We start from the raw sequence: 9,654 nt of genomic DNA on the forward strand, positions 1-9,654 counted from the left end.
ATCACAGTAATGTAATGGTAGATTGTCTGAGACTTTGGGTTCAAACTGTGCAATATTTCTTTTTTTTTTTTTTTTTTTGCAGTCAATAAGAAATTTACTTGTTTTAAAAAATCCAAATGCTGGCATTGTCTAGAAAAATTTAACAGGTTTATTTATAATTGTTATAAAGCTGAACTGCTGAAACTTGTTCACTGAAACATTTTGACTTGCATTAATGCTTTATGTCCCCGCATTTATATTAAAAATTCACACACAAATGAAAATGGAAAAACTGCCAATACCTGATTTCTGTCCCCTATTTTTCCACCTGCAATCATATACTTAGGTACCTTTTGACCCCACGGGGGGGGGAAAAAAATCTAACGTCCAGAACTACCAATAACAGGAAGAGAATTTTTTTTTTTTTTTTAAAGAATGAAATGTTTCCCATCATAGTGGATTCTTAAGCACGTTCTCCACGTATGCGGCGTGCTAGCTGTATGTCTTTTGGCATAATTGTTACACGTTTGGCATGGATAGCACACAGGTTGGTGTCTTCAAAAAGGCCAACCAGATAGGCCTCACTTGCCTCCTGCAAAGCACCAATAGCTGCACGCTGGAAGCACAGATCTGTTTTGAAGTCCTGAGCAATTTCCCACACCAGACGCTGGAAGGGAAGTTTGCCAATCAGAAGTTCCGTGGACTTCTGATAACGTCTAATTTCACGAGTGCCATGGTACCAGGCCTGTAACGATGAGGTTTCTTCACCCCTCCAGTAGAGGGCGCACTCTTGCGAGCGGCTTTTGTAGCCAGTTGCTTCCTCGGTGCTTTACCACCGGTCGATTTGCGGGCAGTCTGCTTTGTAAGAGCCATGGTATAGAGACCTCCTTACTTAGCTCCCTCCTCCTTCGGCTGGAGCTCAGCGAGCTAGAGGCAGCGCTGGCGTCGGAGAGCGACAGCGGCCCGGCGGCGGCGGCAGCGAACACAATTGAAAGATGGCTGACACCGAGTCTATCCCCCAACACACCTTTTTCTTTCATGAGGTCTCTTGAAGCAAGTGCTGAGAAGGCAGGCTGCTCCGCTATCACAAACTCAGATCCAATATTTCCAGGCATTTAAATGCCAACAATTGCAGGGTCTTTAGGTCTTTACCTAGCACTTCTGAGTAGCAAACCCCTTCTCAATCAACTCTCCTGACTTGAGATCCTCGTCTTCTTCTCCACTACTTTCAGAACTTCCAGCCCCTCTATGTTACTCCACAAGAACTCTTTGCCTTCTCTGGCAGTCTCCATAGATTACAAATCAGACTCAATGGTACTTAAATGATTAGGAAAACTGTCTTCCTCTTTCTTGAAACCTGTGAGAGCTCTGTCATTTGAAACCCAGTGATTTGGCTGTCCACAACTTACAAAGGAGTAAATAGGGATAGGACATTGGCATTCTGATTCTGTCCTGGGGAAGTCATCATCCCTCACACCTATATCCAGAATGGGTAGAACAGAATGGGTTTAATGACTTCTTCTGAAACAGCAAAAAGAAATTAAAAAACCAAAAACCCAATTGTAATCTGATCCATCTTTTGTTAAGGGTCTTTCTTCTCTTTTTGACATATAATATAAAGGATTTTGGGGGAAAGATTACAGATACCAGCAGGCTACTCAAAGTCATATTCAGGCTAAAATTGTCTATTTTTTTAATATCAAAGACTAATTATAGTAATTGATACAATGCTGTGCTCTAAACTTACAATTTTCTTTTAGGAAACAGAACCATTGGCAAATACTCTAACCTCTCATGGAGTGTTAGACTAAATTATCCTTAGAAATCATTGATACAGTACATTGAGGGAGAAGGGACATTTGCTCATCTCCCTATTAAGCCTCAGGCCTTGGAATAATGTCCCCTACATCCTGTGAAGCAGGATAGAAGACTTGATATGCTTGACTTTTAAATTAAAGAGATTCTTTAAAAGGAGAGGGAGGGTGGGAGGGAGATGCAAGAGGGAGGAGATATGGGGATATATGTATATGTATAGCTGATTCACTTTGTTATAAAGCAGAAACTAACACACCATTGTAAAGCAATTATACTCCAATAAAGATGTTACATTTCGGAGGACTAAATAAATATACTTCTGGTTAAATGTAAAAAAAAAAAACAAAAAACGGAGAGAATATGTAATGGAAAGCAGTTCGAGTTGAGAATAGGCCATAAAGACGAGCTGTTGGCTCCTGGAAGCAGCATCTAGAGAGACTGTCAGTACTCAGGATTTGTATATGCTTCTGTTTAGAGTTTGAGAGGCAAACATGGCCTGCAGAAATCTTTGGTGGAACTGCTACCCAGAGCCAAAAGACAAGGTTTATTTATCGCTTTAATGTATTAAACATTAATTTTTAATATCTAAGAAATAATTATTCATTCAAAACATTTTTTAGGTTCCTATCTTGATTCAGGCTTTGTGGCAAGTGCCTAGAGATACAAAAAGGACTGAAACGTGTTTGAAGGTTAAGAACTTTGAAGGATAAATGTAGAAATCTAAAACATCATTGTAGTGAGATGTGTTTTGATGAGTTTTAAAAAACACCAGGAGACATTTGTCAGGCACATAAATGGGGATGGAGATGATCCCTCCACCCATGACTGGAGGGGTTAATTCCAAGCAGAGTAACTGACATTGGGAAAGGCCAGGGGGAGGCGGTGCAGTACACCCGTGTGCAAGGAATTATAACAATGGCTGTTACATAAGATTCAAGTGGAAGTAGGGACAGTAAGTATTGAAAATGAAAAGATGGTAACTACCAGCACGTAGAGGGTATTCTAAGACTTGTGACAGAGTGTTGAAATAAATCATTTGTGAATCAATTTTACAACTTTAACTTATATACATAGTCCATGGACTGTTTGCTTTGATACTTTCTTTAAGGCAACCCAGCTTTTCAATTGTATAAACTTACTTCAAAAATCTTGTATTAGTCCCATAAATAGAAAATTAGTACCTCTTGCTGTAAATTATAAATGGGAAGTAAGGTCTCAAAACTTCTTAAAACATCACCATTAAAGGCTAATCAGACACAATTATCTGCCAAGTAGAGTCTTAGGATTAATTGTAGGTGTCATTCATGGAATTAGCTTAGGATGGTAAGAGAAGCCAATATTGTGGAGAAGATAATGAAGTCGACGTTTGGTGTGATGCTTTTGAAAGGCCAGTGTTTGGGCACTTAAAAAGAAGTTCAGCACCAAAGACAGGCCTAGAAGTTTAGCTCAGGGTCACAATAAGTTACAGGAGGAAGTTGACATTCCAAGAGTGGAGGACCATAAAGTTTTGTGAAGTTATAAATAGTCATTGGGCAGATTCATCTAAGTAATCAGTATTACCTAGACTAGAAAAGACTAAGAATATTGGTTTTTCTTTTTTGCTTTCCTTCTTTTTTTTCCGCCTGTGTTCCAGTTCAACATTAACCAAAATTATCATCCATCACCCAAGGCAGAATTGATAAGAAAGATAAATTTTTTCTTTGGTTTATGCCCTTCTAATATCTCACTTCTGCTTCATGGTGACGACTTTCTTTTCTCCCTTCCTTTCTTCCTTGGTGTCCCAATTTCCATGGCTGGATTCTGTCTGACCTGGGACTGTCATGTGCCTTACATGTATGTTGAAGTTGCCCTACATGTTCGGTTCCTACCCCCACAGATTCCTGTAGGAACTGCCTCGTATCACATTAGAAATAACGTTTGCCTATATTACATATCTTTAAGGCCTCACTCCCTCTAATAATAAGTTAATCCTAGATGGAATAAGTATTTGAGAGTCATGGTAATATGATCATATATTAGTGTAAAAGGCATATCTTACATAAGCAAAAGCAAGAATATTTTAATGATGACTTTCTGGAGGCAGTATTTTTACTCTTCTGATCCAACCTATCATTGACATTAAATTCCAGTGAATTTCAAGACAAATGTTATGCAAGAGGTCATGTTCTGCTCTTTCAGTCTGTGGTGTCAGAGAATTTCAGCCCAATTTGGTACTCATTTGAGTTGTAAGATTTTTCTCTTTGACTAAGATAGTGGTTAGTGAGTATGCTGGATCTGCTTCTGATACCATCAACAATTTGGGACTTGCAACAAAACAATGACAATGGAAAGAATGCTCGCTAGATTGATGAGGACAAATCAGGGGATGAATTTTCCAGGCTAAGGTCAAGATTGTCAAGGAATGTAGAAGCAGTATCCTCAAGCAGTCCAGAGGGCTTACGGCACAGTACAACATGTAACACGCAACAGTATCTAATAAAACAGACAACTCTTATGGTAATAGAAGAGCTTGAGGCTGGTGGGATTAGGCCAGATAAGAGTGCAATAGTATGTGAACTCTCCTATATACTGTGTCCCTTCTATATCCTGCACTATTTTAATTTTGCATTTGATTTGCCCTCATTTATAGGTTGCATTGTAAGTGTTCCAAAACTTTTCCTCTTTGGAATATCTTTACCTCACATTCTAAGATACTCTTTCCAAAGGCACAACAAAGGTACCTTTTTTGCTATTTCCCCTGCAGCATTTGGCCCAGTGCTTTGCACATAGACTATACCCCATAAATTATGGTAGTTGGATGATTTAAGTAATTTTCTTTGTAAAGTACTAAAAAGTCTTACCCAACACACTGAATAGAGATATAGATGTGAGGGAATCAGTTTGACAATAGCCAAAGCCTGTAATAGACAATGCATTTTAAAAAACGTGATTCTATTGAATTTAGAATAAATTGGGAGAAATAATTCACTTTTATGGTGGATTAAGACAGTTCTACTAATGAGACATAGAAATGTTGATGATGTTCTTCTAAAGTGTGATTGGATAAAAGTAATAGAGTTGGCAATAAATCAGTTTTGAAGAAGGAAAAATAACCATAAAAATTTAGTACAACATAAATATATCTGTTATTGAAAAAGATTAGTTCTGAGATTATGATTAATATAGTCAATTATTTGATTTCAGGGTTTTTTTAATCTCTATTGTTCTGAGATTAGCCAATGAATTTAATAAAATTTTATATTTTTATAAAAATATTAAAAAATTTTTATATTTTTTATCCCAAGCAATGAAACTGCAACATGATACAAGAGTAAAAATGCAGGGTCAGAGTTAAGAAAAATAATGAGAATCTCCAAAGACAAGAGACCCAGAGGCTAGTTTCCCCTCTATTATAAAGTACTGTGAGCTTTGAGGCAAACCATCTTTGGTCCGGGGGGTTTTGGATCTATCTTCAGTAATAATGCAAAAAGACTTATTGACCTCCAAATTTATTCCAGGCAATTTTGAGGCAGGTAGCCATTAACTTGAAATATTCTTAGCTTTAAAAGTTCCTTTCCATATCTAGATTTTTATTATTTTACTACCTATAACTGTGGTTTGTAATATTCTAACCTACTAAAGCTGTGTTTCAAAAGAAATGTGACACAGAATCACAATATATAAACCAGATCAAAGCAGTGAGTCAGGCGTGGAGGACTTATTCTCCATCTGTCTGATAATCCCTTCCAAACTTCCTCCTATACTAGTCTCAAAGAACTCTATGGTATAGTCAACTACAATTTAATACAAATTTGATTGACCTAGACTACACTCATCAATATTAGTTTAACAGAGAAAAAAAGAGTAAATAAAGTAGATGTAATATGCAAATCTTTTGCTCCAAATCTATCAATGTTTTCACTTTGACCACATCTATTCTCATCTTCTTTTTCTGGCCTTCAAGGTAGTCCAGAATTTGGCCTTACTTTCCCTGGGTTAACTGAATTTACTACTAATCCCCAGCCCTATGCTGAAATATTTAGATCTATTTTCTCTGCCTTAAAAAGTAGGCACTGATTCTTGCTACAATACATCTGATCAGATGAATCCATTGTTTTATGAATATCATCTCCGTTCTCTTCCTAGTTCTTTTTCAGGATCAAGTATCAGTCCCTTCTTGACTGACTTCTTCCAACTCTACTGTATTTAAAGTTTTAATAAATTAAGTACTAAATCTTATATTGCTTTGTGTTACTTGCCATTATTTTATGTATAGCTCTTTTGACTCCTGGACTATTCTCTTGATGGCCATGTATAATCAACTGAGAAAACCTCTTAATTTTTTCTATCCTTTTAAACTAAATTTGCCTACATAATCAAAACCCTTTCGAACTGCCAGAGTTTACATAGTGCTTAAGGCTTGGTGGTGCCTCCATTTTTTAATAATGTTGCTTTTCAGGGGTTTTCCAACTGACCCCCAAATTGTGAAGATCATGACATGACTTAAAAGCGTCTGCTTCGGCTCTGTTTACATTATCTTTCGCCTTCAATGCCGTATTCTTTACTTCTTTCTGGAATATGGACTAAGACATAGGAATCCCTATGTCTACAGGGATAATCCAGTTTTCTTCAACTTTGCACACATCATACCACATTTTAGAGAAAATCTGGGTCTCCAAATCGTGTTTGGTTGAAGATAGTGTTAACATCCAAGAGAATCAGACTTGATGCACGGATCCTAAGAATGGAAATTTCTAGTTGATGCAAATGCTCTGAAATCAGAAAGAGAGCAGATGGGGACAAATGTACCTACAAAGTTTGGAGAGGTTGGCTGAGACTTTAAGAACTGGAAGCTGGCAAGGGGCAGGCAAATGTCTAGGTCTCTAAACACTAGCAAGGTTTTAAACCCCAAAGAAGGGCTTGAGTAAAAACCAGTAATGAGGGCAGGAATTTATATATTTGGAGTAAGAAAGGGAAACAGAGATGTAGAAGGACCTGTGGACCTAGGGGCAAAAAGAAATCCAGGACTCAGACCCAGGATCTTCAAGGCTGAGTTTATAGTGGAATAACTAATTTAAATCACCAGGAACAGTGTCTTCTTTACATAGATCCTGCATAATAATCAGAGTTTCTCTGAGCATTAGTAAGCTCTTGATGATTGATATGTGTTTGCATTTTTAGAACCTTAAATTAAACCAGCCAATATTACTTTTAATTTTTATCATTTCTGTTATGTTTATCTTTTAATAGGATATTTGTATTTTCATCTTAAATATAGAAAATAGCATATTATTTTATTTATTCTCTCAAAAAGCACAATTTTTTTCATTCTCTGCGTTTAGCAAATAATATGGATAATAATTTCAGCACATTTTTTATCCGTGAAAGCCTATGTACTGAATGTAACAGAATAAAATCCTATAGGCAATGAAGTGAATTTATTTATTTCACATGCAAGGAACACTGATGCTAAAATAAGTCTAGAATAAGAGCTTCAGCAATAGATGTGTCCCATTTAAATTTATTAAGAAAGAAATCTTCAGGTAGTGAGCAGACAATGACTGCAGCAAATTTAAGTAATAATATTTTAATCTCCCAGTGTCTGATTTATTTTGAAAAATGTGTGATTTATTACTGAAAACACATCTTATGTAGGAAATACGTAAGTGATTTTGTAAAGCAGCAGAACTTGGTTGTTTGGTTATTTAATACTTGAATATATTTAAATGCCTACATCATTTACAAGTCACCCTCAGATATAAAAATAATAAAATTATTTTACACAATATAAAAAATATTTAGATTGTTCTTGGGAGAGCGCATACCTATACATCATGGACAATCAACACTAAATGCCAAAGAAATTAATGTTAGGTAGAAAATTCCTAAGTTGAGCTACAAATACAAATTCAAGGGACAATTTTAAATTCCTAACCTGAGACATAGGATAAAACATTCCAAATAAATGCCTTGAATGTTGTAATGGACACAGTAGTTCTACACCTCCAGGGATGATTTAAAATGCATTCACATCTTGCTGAGATATTATCTATCATATATAAGAAATTTAAGCCAAAATACCTTACTTACCAAAAAACACCTTTTATGACAAATGTGAAACCGATGTGAAAATTCAACGTGTCAGGAAGATTTTGCTCAGTAATGAGATAGTTTGATTCCAACTATTGAAATAAATAAAAAAGATAGGAAAAGAAACTGCCTCAGGGTTTGAAGTCTGATGTTATTCAGAAAAAAATATGTAAGTTGGGCAAAACTTTTGTTAATTGTAGTACTGAGCTGAGAGTCGACATTACAATTTTAATATTATTGACAACAGATTAATCTCCAAGATTTACAAGCAGCTCATGCAGCTCAATAACAAAAAAACAAACAACCCAATCCAAAAATGGGCAGAAGACCTAAATAGACATTTCTCCAAAGAAGATATACAGATTGCCAACAAACACATGAAAGGATGCTCAACATCATTAATCATTAGAGAAATGCAAATCAAAACTACAATGAGCTATCACCTCACACCAGTCAGAACGGCCATCATCAAAAAATCTAGAAACAATAAATGCTGGAGAGGGTGTGGAGAAAAGGGAACACTCTTGCACTGTTGGTGGGAATGTAAATTGATACAGCCACTATGGAGAACAGTACGGAGGTTCCTTAAAAAACTAAAAATAGAACTACCATACGACCCAGCAATCCCACTACTGGGCATATACCCTGAGAAAACCATAATTCAAAAAGAGTCATGTACCAAAATGTTCATTGCAGCTCTATTTACAATAGCCAGGATATGGAAGCAACCTAAATGTCCATCATTGGATGAATGAATAAAGAAGATGTGGCACATATATACAATGGAATATTACTCAGCCATAAAAAGAAACGAAATGGAGGTATTTGTAGTGAGGTGGATGGAGTTAGAGTCTGTCATACAGAGTGAAGTAAGTCAGAAAGAGAAAAACAAATACAGTATGCTAACACACATATATATGGAATCTAAGGAAAAAAAAGAAAGGTCATGTAGAACCTAGTGGCAAGATGAGAATAAAGACACAGACCTACTAGAGAATGGACTTGAGGATATGGGGAGGGGGAGGGGGAGGGGTAAAATGCGACAGGGTGAGAGAGTGGCATGGACATATATACACTACCAAATGTAAAATAGATAGCTAGTGGGAAGCAGCCGCATAGCACAGGGAGATCAGCTCTGTGCTTTGTGACCACCTAGAGGGGTGGGATAGGGAGGGTGGGAGGGAGGGAGACGCAAGAGGGAAGAGATATGGGAACATATGTATATGTATAACTGATTCACTTTGTTATAAAGCAGAAAGTAACACACCATTGTAAAGCAATTATACTCCAATAAAGATGTTAAAAAAAAGAAAAATAAAAAAATAAAAAAATATTATTGACAACAAAAATTACCTTTCTTGTATATTGGTTTTGAGATAGATATGGTACTCAGGTTGAAACTTTAACATGATAAAACATAGTTTTTTATTTTATATAAGAAGCAATTGTAAACATAAAGCAAAATCTTGTACATTTACAAAAAAGGGTGATGGTCCTGTGAGTAATTCTGACCTTGTTTAGGAGTATCAGAGAAAACCCTGTGGACTAAAAACAAGCAATGAACAAAGAAAGATTATAAACCATATGGAGAGATAGACCTTATGTTTTTATTCAATCTTCTTGATCAGATTATGGAAAGTGAATCTTTTTATGAACTGTATAGATGAAGAGTGTTGGAAAGGAACTGTGAAGACTTGATTATAGCTCTTGGGACCTTCCTTTGTTCATTTGATAAATAAAGGTAAAACATCATAAGATTGTCCTATCTAAAACACAAGGCTGAAAAGAAAA

General features: G+C 36.2%; 1 pseudogene; it reads right to left on the reverse strand.

Moving 5' to 3' along the window:
* Positions 1-399: 399 nt before the first annotated feature.
* On the reverse strand, positions 400-906 carry LOC103013359 (histone H3.3C-like; annotated as a pseudogene).
* Positions 907-9,654: the final 8,748 nt, after the last annotated feature.

The sequence above is a fragment of the Balaenoptera acutorostrata genome, chromosome 3, assembly GCF_949987535.1.
Source record: "Balaenoptera acutorostrata chromosome 3, mBalAcu1.1, whole genome shotgun sequence".
Classification (NCBI taxonomy): Eukaryota; Metazoa; Chordata; class Mammalia; order Artiodactyla; family Balaenopteridae; genus Balaenoptera; species Balaenoptera acutorostrata.